Genomic DNA, 12,713 nt, shown 5'->3' on the forward strand with positions numbered 1-12,713 from the left:
GAAATAAATAATAATTATCAGATATTCCAATCCTTAGAGAGCCCCCCTAGTGGCACAGCGGTATGTCTGCGGACTTATAACGCTAGAAACCGTGTTTCGATACCCGTGGTGGACAGAGCACAGATAGTCCTTTGTGTAGCTTTGTGCATAATTACAAACAAAACAATCCAATTCTTAGAAACATTCTTTGTTGTTATGCAATATAACACTTTAACATTGGTTATAAACGTTCTACTTCAAGAAAACCCTAGCTAAGATGCCAAAAGCGTATAATATTGATGAAAAATAAATAAAACTGTGTAATAGTCTGACAATTATTATTTTTTCTTACAATTTAACTATAGTAGGAGTTTATATGCAATTAACACACCAGATACATTTTTAAAAAGTTATTAATTAAGCGTTTCAGGCAAATAAACTTTTCAAAGCTCCATTTTAATCTGGTTTATTGTCTCTGATGTCTCTACAGGATGATTCAGCAAGGAGACCCTATAACAAATATTGCTCACAGTTGTATCTTTTTGAAACCCTTTCTATCTAATAATATTGTGGTATTCTTTCTAATACCTAAGACACAACAGACCAGATGAGTTCTACTAGATCCAACTGTCATTGTACTTTTAATTCAGTAAAATCACTATAAAAACATAAAAAACAAATTTATTTTATCTAATTGTTTCTCTTTCAACTTTGTGTTTTTACAATGATTTTATTTTATTGTATTAATTTTCCAAATGATTCCTATCATTCGGTTTTAGTCTTACGCCAAGGTCTAAATTTTATCTTTGAAGTTAAAAGACATTCTTGACAAACAAACTTCTGAAGTTAACACTCTCTCGAAGCTGAGGCAAGTATATTCAAATCAGTCACAAAACCTTGCTTAAGAAAGAAAGCACCAAGTTATAATATAAATTATACAGTAGCACTGGAGCATAGCCTGTTGATTATGTCACTCGACTTGCAAGCTGTGGGTCGTGGATTCGAATCCCATCACCTAACATGCTTGCCCTTTCAGCAATGGTAAAAAGTAGCCTAAGAGTAACGTGCGTCGAAAGTTTTTTAAACCTCTACTGAACTATGTAAAAATGAAGTTAGGGGTAGGGAATACGGACGACTTCACCATATGCTAAGGAAGAGATGGATGTAGATAGTACTATTTAATTACTTTAAATACACAGCACTGCTTTACATTTTATAAACTTTGTGCATTCAAATACAAAACACCACAATGAAAAAAAAAATGTTTCGTACGCGCAAACGAGTTTTCCTCCTAATATTCTTTAAATAGGTACAGACAGCCATTTGGTGTTAGTCCAAGTATTCCTTTGCATAGCTTAAAAGCATGAATTTAAAAATTACAAAATAATCCTTATGTTTTGGGAGAACGTCCTTGAAATAGGAAAAAAATTCTTATAACAGATATAAACATGCACCCATTTTTTATTTTCGGATAAATAAGTAAATATGTTTAAAACCTATTTAAAAAACACCAGTTTCGCTAGGTTCACCGAGCATATTCACATTGCAAGCTTTGAATAGAATCAATCATACAACATTTCAAATTGTCACATGTGACAATATCAGTAAGAGACTGGAATGGCCTGTAGTTATGTAGCTCTCAATCTACGTGTCGCGGGATCGAAGCTCGCCATTTCAGTCGTGTAGAAGTTTAACGTGAAGGTCAATCCCACTTTTCATTCATAAAAGAGTAGCCCAACAGTTAGCGGTGGGTGGTGATGTCTAGTTTCCTTCCCACTAGCCTATATTTTTAAAATTAGGGACGGCTAGCGTTAAGTAGTTTAAATTCGTTAGAATATTCACTTTCCAATATTTTTCATGGTAGTTAAGAGATACATAATATGTTTGTGAACTTTAACTCATGCTCACCCAATAAACTTGATAGTAAATAAATCAATTAAATGAAAAGGATATCAACTGAGAAAATGTGCTTAGATAATCCAGTAATGTTATTGGTTAAATATAATGTAATTGTGTGTGTGCAAATAAGTTGCTTCTTTAATAAAATGTTAATAAAAAGAGGCTCAGTATTAAATTCAACAGTATACAGTGTTTCACTAAACTGCAAATTTTTCAAAGAATTGGAAAACTTAAAGCTACCTTTAACTCTAAACTCGTTATTTGCACATTTAAGGATACAATATTCTAAAAACCTGTCAACTTATGATTATAGGTACCAATACTTGAAACTTTGATCTTACAGAACAATATAATTTGTGAATTTTAGGAACACTTTATGCTATTCCAGTATGAAATACAACTGGATTAAGCTCTTAATATTTGCTTTTATATATTTTTTTGTCATCTGTACGAAATTCATTTCTAACAGTTTCTGTCGTAAGCGATGTCGTTAGCATATTTTTTAAAATACTGTGATATTTTTAATTGAAGTTATTAAATCATTACCTTAATCAGGCTTTGTTATGATCAGTAAATGTTTTTAAGTTCACTAAAATTGCATTATTTTTTTTATTAAGATTGTATTTCTGAAATTATAACTACGAAAGGAATACAAAGCATGACTAACATAAGTTCTAATTGTGTGAGAGAATTTTCATCAGTAAAGGGAAATGTGGGTTTAATGCCCTAATTGAGATTATATATAAATCAAGTTGTTATGTTTTGGGTACAGATAAACGTTCTTTTCCTAATATAATTAATCTGAAAAGATATGAAATTAATAATAACATCATCCTGTTTGTTGGTGAAGCGTGATCTGTTAATCGGTAATTTGTGTGAAATTACATCACAATAAGACTTATAATACTTTAAGTAAATCTTTCTTTAATGGTCCTATACCGTAGAGTATTGTGGTATTCTCAGGTTAGCTTATTTTCTCGCAACTAATGGATAGGTCTGCTGAATAACAGCAGGATCGGACAGGAAATGTTTATGGTAATCTAAATTTGAAAACTCGACTGTGTTTTAAGTTGTGTAAAAAATAAACAAACTGGACATGTTTGGAGAAAAGTGAAAACAATCTTTATTATGGACAAAACAAAAATCAGGGTGTGTACTTGCGTAAAACATTGAACAATCGCCTCTTCTGGATCTGTGAATTGAATAATAGCTTTCTTCCCTCATAATGGATGTCGATAAACAAGTAGAATTGAGCTAAGAATAAATGTTCCAATCTGACAAGAAACTTTGTATCCTTTCTCTTCAATAGAATTACCACGACTGGTCACTTTTTTCAGCATTTCCCGGCTGTAGCATATAGACACCACCCACTCAGTCAGTGAAGAACGTTGCAGTTACTGACTCTTTCAACTTGAATCTGTAACGTTAGTGCAACATTCATTCAGTCAGAGTAACTATTATCTGCTATAGAGATCAAAGGCACATAGAAACAGAATAAACGATTTTTTTTATTCATACATTACTAAAAATGGCGGAAAACACATAATATGCTCACATGTCACACTTTATCCATTTTTCCTGTTTCAGGCTTGACCTCACACCAACCGTTAAAATGAAACATAAATCCAATACACTTTAAACTTGCGACACGGTAAAGGAGTGCATTTGCTTTCCTTTGTACCTAGGAACAGTTACATGCCACATAGATGACACAACCCTTTAACACAGAATTACACTTAACTAGAAGATAAAACTCTAACTATAACTGGAAATGTAATACACGACATAAACAAGTAATGATTGAAATAAACATCCTTTTATTTATGACTTGAAACACCGTTACATCATAATTATACCTCAAAATGTAACATAAGAGAACATATTACAATAATAAGATTAACCTTTAACTAAGATTTTCAAATGTGTACAAGACATAGTAAAATAAACATTCTTCGACTGTAATTTGAAATAACATAAATGCAACACAAAAAGAAAATGGTTTAATGATGTAAAATACATGAAATATCCTTTAACAACGAATATATATTTAAAATTATCCTTTAACATAGAAATCCAGTACATGCATATATGAAAATATCCCTTATGACACTTGAAGTTTTTCTCAAAGATACTTATCCTCATTTTGGAGGAAGTAGTCACATACTAAGCAATCAAAAAATGGCATAAGAAATGATTAAAAAAAAAACACTTGACATTGATAATCTGCCCATTTAAGGAAAGGGAACTCTTACATATGATGGCTGAAAGTAAAACAATGAAACAAAACCAAAACGAAAGCCTGTTTTGATATTGCAATATATATATTATAATAAAATAAGATCCTTTTAAATAAAAATAGAAAAAAACAACCTTTGATAATAAACACTTTAAATGCTAAGTTAAAATAAATATCAATAAATTGAAAACCTTTTAAACAATAAAATTGAGTAATAATAATGTGTTTGTTTGTTGTTAAGCAAATAGCTACACAATGGGCTATCTGTGCTGTGCCCACCACGAGTGTCGGAACTCGGCTTTCAGTGGTGTGTAATTCAAATTTACCGCTGAGCCACTTGGAGACAATAACAACCTAAGAAAAGATTAGTTTGGTTTTGAATTTCGCGCAAACCTACACGAGGGCTATCTGCGCTAGTTCTCCCTAATTTAGCAGTAAGAAAATAGAGAGAAGGCAGCTAGTCATCCCCACCATATCTTCATAAGGAATATATATATATATATAAAGAAAAGTAAGAAAGGAACGAATGAATGCCCAATCAGTAATTCAAAATAAACCTTTTAATTAAGAGTTAAATTAAAATACAAGAAATATACGCAATATAAAGTTTAACTTACAACAATATAAATATAAATAAAACACACAACTCATCCAGAATCAGGTCAAGATTTTGCTTCCCACTACCTTAATCCTGCCAGCAGATTCTTCATGGTCACTGTTTCGTGGTTGGCTATTACTGAGATCTTGACATCATCCTGGGCCTTCATAAGGACTCCCTCAGTGTCGACTAGCCTGACTCGCAGGCCCATATCTTGTTTGAGAGGTTGTCCTCCACCTCAGCCAATTCTCCTTTCAGTTTTATAAGGCTTACACTTCTTTCCACTTTGTGGCCATTTCCTGACAGTGACTTTCCAGTGTTAGGTGGTTTTCAATTACCCTAGGTGGCTTTGTTGGGAGTTCCATTCTCAGTATCTTCTGGCCCTGTTCCCTCGGCCCTTTTGTCAGTGGAGCCTCATCCATGAATGATGCATAGGTGCTTCAGTAAATTATTACCATGGAAACCCCTACTGTTAAATTGGATGATCTTTTATTGATTTTAAGTTCCTGATGAAGTGGTAGTGGTGAAGTCGGACAAGGCGACTGGCCCACCTGCATTGCTATGGAGGTTGTTATCACACTTAGAATTGCTGTGTAAGAGTTGTGTAAGAGTTTTTGGCACTAATTCACTCATTTACATTTCAGACTTTATAAAATAACAAATTATTGGCAAAATTAGGGAAAATCAAGACTTTTTTAACTAAAAATCTTAACCAGGATTAAAATTCGTGCTCTCACTACTGTACCTCAGTATACACTGAGAGGAAACACAACTCTCCCTCAGAAGCTATAGAACCAGCAAAATTCCTGGGTAAATAGATGAAAATCTACCGAATACAGGGAAGCATGCGCCATAGAGGTCAAACCACTCAACTAGATTGTAGGATTGATTCTATTGTACCATCAATGATATTTCACATTTAAAAAAAAACAATGGCCACATTGCCCTTTCAATCCCTAATTTTTGAATCACATAACTATCCTAGCTTTGATGATTGAGTAGCAGTTACAAAATTAATTCCATACACTCTACTAGACAACACTACTCTTCTAACTGTCGTAGAGTGAGTGGTAACTCCACAATGTACTGTACCACCTGATATCTTAGAAGTTAAGATTATAATATTTCTAAGGATCAGAATCCTTTTGGTGACGATTCTGAATCTCCCAATCAACGTGCTGTGGAAAGTTATCTCATCAGATCCAGCTCTCTGGCCAGATGAGCTGAATAATGTACAGTGAAGTGTGATTGTAACTAAGGAACCAATACTGTTTGTTTTTTATTTGGCGCAAAGCTACACGAGGGCTATCTGCGCTAGCAGTCCCTAATTTAGTAGTGTAAGACTGGAGGGAAGGCAGCTAGTCATCACCACCAACCAACAACTCTTGGACTACTCTTTTACCAACGAATAGTGGGATTGACCGTCATATTATAACGCCCCCACGGCTAAAAGAGCGAGCATGTTTGGTGGGACGGGGATTCGAACCCGCGACCCTCAAACTGCGAGTCGAGCGCCCTAACTACCTGGCCATGCCGAGCCGGGACCAATACTGTTGATGGGCATTTGGTTTCTTCAAAATAATGAAAAATTTCCTCGTCGCTTCACAAAAGAAAACTATTATTCATATGAAAAGTGTGGAAAAAATGTAAGGACCTGGTTAGTTTACTCCAATTCTTCAAATAGTGTAATATGATTCTGCTGTAAACTGTTCAGCAGAAAAACAAAAGTACTGCTTCTACTATTAATTCACAAAGGTTCCATTCCTGGTAGTACTTGTAAACTGCATTGAAGGACAATGAGTACTCACTGCTGCTTATAACTTATAGGAAGGAGTTGCATAACTTGACTAGACATGCAGATTTTACACTCAGTCTTATGATAATGACTTCAATATGAAGGACATCAATAAATGTGTCCAGAAAAGGCTGTTGGACATCAATAACAAATATAGATGTTTCAAAGTCAACAGTGCACGCCTTGATTTTTTTAATTTTGGATCGACTACATGCCATTTTACTAGCTCAGTGCAGTGTTGGGCAATTTGAAGGAGTATGTGGCTGATTTAACCTTTAAAAGTTTATTAGATATATGTTGGGAAGGCAGAATTGAGGGTGTGAAAGTTTTGTGATACCATCTGTGAGAAGTATGTGATAATTTGAAGACGTTGCACAGATGTGCCACTGACAAGAAAGATGGAGCTACAACCTCGGATAAATCACGCTTGAGCAATAATATTGTTTCGTGGAAGTTAATCACCTCTGTGGTAATTTGTTATGATGTCTTATACCCAGTCAACAGAAAGCAAGTTATTTCAGAGTCCTGAAACAAGCACTGTTATTTCAGAGTTCTGAAACAAGCACTGACGTTCTCCATAAAGAAATTGAAGCCAACTGTATGTTTCTGCAAGAATATAGAGAGAGCAGTTTTGTAAAGACCCAGGGGGGTGGTAGAGAGATTGCTGAAGCTATGGAAGTTAAAAGAGTATTTCCAGAGTAAAGAAGAAGAAAAAATAAAAGAAATGGTGAATTATTTATTACTAACGTAAAGAACAGTCAGATAACATTACTCCTGAGGTCGAGTACCAAAGAAGATTTTTTCCCACTTACTGATGTTGCTCGAAGTGATTTTCTTACATACAAACTTTTTATGATGTCTTTAGCTTTTTATGTTTTATTAACGATGTGAAAATGGACTCAGATCAGAACATCATACAAGTTAGTCGTGTGAGAATTCCAAAAAAGGGGGATATTGACTATAATGATTTATGCTCAGAAGTATAACGTGCAATTAAAGCGCTGCCATGCAATGTCTCTTCACCATTTTAGGTTCTTTATCTTCAAATAAAATTTGGTAGATTTGTATCTAAATTCAATTGTTGCTTTGCAAATACTGTTAATTGTGCCTATAGCAGTTGCCTCGGGTGAAATAACTTTCTCACCTTTGAAGCTGATGAAAAACTATTTGAGGTCTACTATGTCCCAAGAACATGTGAATAGTCTTACTCACATTTCCATCGAGCATGAAGTTGCGAGAGAGGTGCAATATGATAATCTTATCAATGATTTTGCAGCTTCTAAAGCATGCAAAGTGTATTTATAGATATGTATATCCTGAAGAAAGAAAGGGTAAAGTTTCATTCATGTTTAGGTAAAGTAATATTTAGTTGGAGGAGAGGTAGAGTGGTCAAAATGTTAATATGTTCAAATATCAGGCTGGAATTTTTTGAGTTAGTGGCTCCTAGCATAAAAATACATGCAGGAACGATTTTGGTGGAGATCTGTGAAACCAAATATTTTTTCTATTTTTATTGGGTGTTTGAATCATCCTAGGAAGGGGGCCTCCAGCATCGCAGTATTGCATGGGGGATTCAAATGGTTTAAATCTGGCTCTGGCTGGTAGTGATCACATGGAGGTCACTTATGTCATTTTCTTCAATCTGTTAGATTTCTGTTTGCAGATATTAAAGACTTTTATACATACACTTGGAAAATGAGTTATGTACTAACAATGCTTCACTAAAGTGGGGGAAAAGAGGAATCAGGATAGTTTGTGAAATGTTTGAAGCTGAGTACTATATTTCTTGTGTTTCACCCTCACGTCATCTGTTTCTGCGCATGTCACGAGGTTTTAGTGAGTTACATTCAAAATTTAATTAGACTACTTTTTTTTCATGGTACACCAATAATTATAGCATAAAACGTAGCTAGTAATCCCTATATTAAAAGTATATAAGTTTTAAGTTCTTAATTTTATAAGGCAATATAAAAAAAAATCATTAATTCCCCTAGTGTGAGAATTGTGACATTTGCTCTCTAGGTATCCCCTCTTCTCTAATTTATTCAACACCTCTCCAAGAAGTACGAAATGTAATATAAATTACTTTTTACTTTTTATAATATCGTCATAAGTTCTCTATAGTATTTATAACCAATAGAAAGCTAAGGTTTTCCTCTATCAAACAACTATTATATTACATTATTTTTTTTACAGTTCAACCTTATTTCTACGAGAACGCATCGATAAGCTTAGTTGTTTTCTTATCGACTCGTGTCACATAGCTAGAAAGCCAGAAAAATCGTGATAGTTATGAGACATTGTCTCCTTTTGCACGTTATTATTCTGTGTTCTTTTCTGTATTATCTAATTAAATGAAAAATTATTTAGTGCAGCACTTGCCTTAGTATAAAAAAGAGGGTTAAGTGTCATTGATAGTCGACGGCAAGAAAAATAAAGAACCAGGTAAGTACTTTTATCTTGTTTTTCATGCGTATTATTTATTTATTATTATACAACTAATTAAAATGTAAAAACAGGAAACTGTTTATTTTAGTTCAAATTAAATTAGGTGAAATAAATAATAATAAAATAATCAAAAAAATTCACGAGATACACAAGCGAGACGCTCATGCATAATGTAATTCGATAGCATAACGTGAGCTGCACGTTCGCAGAGCGATTTACAACTTATGATGGCGCCAATAGTAATTAGGGTTCAAAGGGCAAATAAAACAATAAAATTTAAGTATAAATAGATATATACTGATATGAGTTTAAAGCTATTTCGGATAAACAAATGTAGCTAAATATTACAATTTGAATTCATTCTAGAAAGAAAGAAAAAAGGTAATTTAGATGTATTTACATTTTTGGTGGTTACGAGGTTAGGGTACAGACAATAACAAATAAAATATAAAGTTTTACTTTAAAAAATGTTAGAAATTTGTTTAGGATGTCTTAGAGATTATACAAATAAAAATTGAGAGTTTTGAGACCAAGAAAAGTATTTTTAATCTCAACGTGGAAATCACTAAGCACTCGGACTAGTATGTAGAAATACTATCTATATTTACCAACAAATCTTTTGTAAAAATACTTCATAAAAATTTGTTTTTGTTTGTGTACAAAAGACTGACAATGTTTACTAAAAGTCTGCCAAATTTTGTGAAGATACACCTAGTGCCCCCCAATGGCACAACGGTATGTCTACGGACTTACAACGCTAGAATCCGGGTTTCGATACCCGTGGTGGGCAGAGCGCAGATAGCCCATTGTGTTGCTTTGTGCTTAACTTCAAACAAACAAACACCAGGTGTATTAAAAGTTATAGTATGGAAGCTATAACGTGTGCAAAAGTGTTTACCAGGTTGGTCAAGTTATTTACAATTTATGTGAAAAAATTACTAGTTAGACACGGTTCAAAGAGCAATAAAACAAAATCAATATAAACAGATGTATGCTGTTACAAGTTATTGAATAGAAACTCAGGTGATTACTTTGTGGTACAAACTCGATCACACCGATCGAGCCTGTAGCAATAGGGTTCACTCTCTCCATCCGTTCATTACTTTGTCTCGTTCCTGCTTCGCTCTTACGCGACATTAAAAAAAAAAAGATATCGTTTCTTTCCGTAAATATTTATTATATCGTCTATTGAACCTTTCCCTTTTCAGAAGCTTACAGTCTAGTAAAAGGTAGCGGGATGGTTTCGGGCCCTCCTGAAAAGATATGAGATGGGACCCTGCCTCACTTCAGGTATTGTGTACTGTTCATAAGAAAACCTAGGCTTCACTTACCCAGATGCCTGGACAAGTTCAGCTCACATTTGAGCGGTAATCTTGTTTTGAATGCAATATTTGATGTAATCTGCTTCCAGTTTCTTGACGATCAAGTCATAGGTGTGGTGGCCATTGAGACGACAGCAAGTAAGAGCTGCATATTCCCTCTTCAGGCTTTCTGGGCCAATCCAATTCACAATTATGCCCTGATAGAATCTGTTAAAGTAAACAATATAAAGTTAAACTAGTAAATGCAAAACGATAGATACACTGTACACGTTCACTGCAGATGCTTTGCTGAAGCTTATTTCAAGTTTCATTTTATTATTAGATGTTTTAAGTTTTAGAAACAACAATCATTTTTATTATCCGTAAAATGAAAAATATTACCAATTTATCACAACTTACCTGTTGATGCAGCTCCAACAGTCAGGTGTGGTCGTGAGTCACTCTACTATGCTAAGCTTCTCTTTAAGTTCATCTTTTTTATGGGCGAATTTATCATTAATTGCACATTTGGCTGTAATGTCTGAATAAGGTTTTTCAAAGCTTGTGATTCAACAAACTTGAAAGGAAGAATTTCCTCAACCACCAAATCAATTACAAGTGTACGTATTTTGCATTGACTAGCCCTCCCAGCACTACCAGCAATGAAGGCTGCAAGAGTTGGTTGTTCTGCTGCATTTTTCCAGTTTTTCTGTTACTAGAAGTTTGAGCCCCTATCTCTCCTACTTCAACCGACCATTTGCTTGACCTGTTTACCTCTGTTCCTCTCTTAATGCACGCTTCAAAATCCATGGAGTTTAAAGGAACGTTTGTAACTAATGTGTTTTTTTCACATTTAAAAGTTATTTCTTATTGGCACTGTAAATATTCGTTTGGGGCAAACACAACTTAAACTGCAACGAAACACTTTGGGATTCACTTGCACTTCCAACAAATTCAAAATAGTATTTATTTAACACCAAGAATGACTGCTTCCACTATTAGAGTTACTGTTAAAAGCTTCTTTGACAGAAAAATCGTCTTTTAACCGGATTCCATTTTATCACATTAGCTAACGTACATGGAGACGCAAACTCGCGCTAAATGTTGCTTTGATGGAATTACCAATAGAAATAAGGAGAAATGACGTCTGGTTGCCATAGAGAACAAGTTCAATCCTGACACAACAAGTCACGACAATCACTGCATCACGTAATACGTTTGATTTTTTTCTTAAACAAAATCAGTGTAAATATAATTATATACAATATATTATACAAAATTATATAATACTATTATATATTATAATAACTATATAACATTATAAATATTTATTATTTTATTAATAACAATGTGTAATATAATATTACAATATATATTACATTTCACGATTTATAATAATATATATGTCTAGGATTTTCTTAGCTAATTATCCGACATGAAATATAAACTGGCTGGTTCATATGAATGAATATAAACAGTAGCCCTTTGCATAGACGAAAAATGGAGCGAAGCTACCTACAATCGCCATGAATTTTCAAATGTAGCGTCATCCACTAGTCACTCCATAAAACATAGCGGCCCTGCGTAGCACGCGCTATTTATAACGGCGCTACGCACTGCTCTGCATTTGGAGCGTGTTCTGTACAACAGAGTAAGAATTTGTTAAAAGTTTTTGCCTGTATTTAAATATGAATATATGTATATGTTATTCTTGGGACCAGGTCCCGTTTTGAGTAATATATTCTTGTAAGCTATATTTTCATTTAAATATTGGCTTGAGGGCGCATGACCTTAGCGTCGAGAAATATCTATTAATTTCTAGACATGAGTACATTATAAATAAAAATAAGCACTGAGTTAATGCGAAAGAATTCGAGTGATTAGAATCCCGGAGTCCGAGTAGTGAATCCGAGTGAAGACACGACTTGGTTAGACGAGTCAATCCAAGGTGTTTTGCGAGATTGGTAGTGAACAATGCCACGAAAAAGTGAACGGGCTAGCAGTCATACTGAGAGAGGAGGGAAGGACGTGGACGACCCTCGACGATGGGTGAATGGGTCGGCCACTTCTGGCCCAGTTAGCGTGTCGCACGACATAGAATTTGATAGAGAATGTGCCGGCAAACGAGTGAGATCCGATTCAGGATCAAGTGTCGAATCCATCGGACACAAAAAATCTACTCCAGATAGAAAACAAATAGTTTTTGTAACATCGCCGGACGTCAATATTGTGAAGGTCAATCCAATGCTTATAAGTAGAGCCCTTAATGATATCATTGGGCCCACTGACAAAATCCAACTTCAAACGGATCGTCTAAAGATCATTTGTTCCTATTCACAATCAAGACTATTGTCTAGCAAAAAAAACCATCTGTGGATATAAAATACGATCCCAGATTCAAGACGTACCCCCACCTTCTGTTAGGGGTATCATTCATGGAGTCCACCTCGACATTAC

The 12,713-nt window shown here is 34.4% G+C and overlaps 1 long non-coding RNA gene across 1 annotated transcript; it reads right to left on the bottom strand.

Moving 5' to 3' along the window:
• Positions 1-3,028: 3,028 nt before the first annotated feature.
• Positions 3,029-10,996, bottom strand: LOC111085848. Its single transcript, XR_002610628.1, has 3 exons — positions 10,677-10,996; positions 10,287-10,484; positions 3,029-3,295 (listed from the first exon to the last, which is right to left on the bottom strand). It is a non-coding gene; the product is annotated as an uncharacterized LOC111085848 (long non-coding RNA).
• Between the last annotated feature and the right edge of the window lie 1,717 nt (positions 10,997-12,713).

This window comes from Limulus polyphemus, unplaced genomic scaffold (genome assembly GCF_000517525.1).
Source record: "Limulus polyphemus unplaced genomic scaffold, Limulus_polyphemus-2.1.2 Scaffold660, whole genome shotgun sequence".
In the NCBI taxonomy this organism is placed as follows: Eukaryota; Metazoa; Arthropoda; class Merostomata; order Xiphosura; family Limulidae; genus Limulus; species Limulus polyphemus.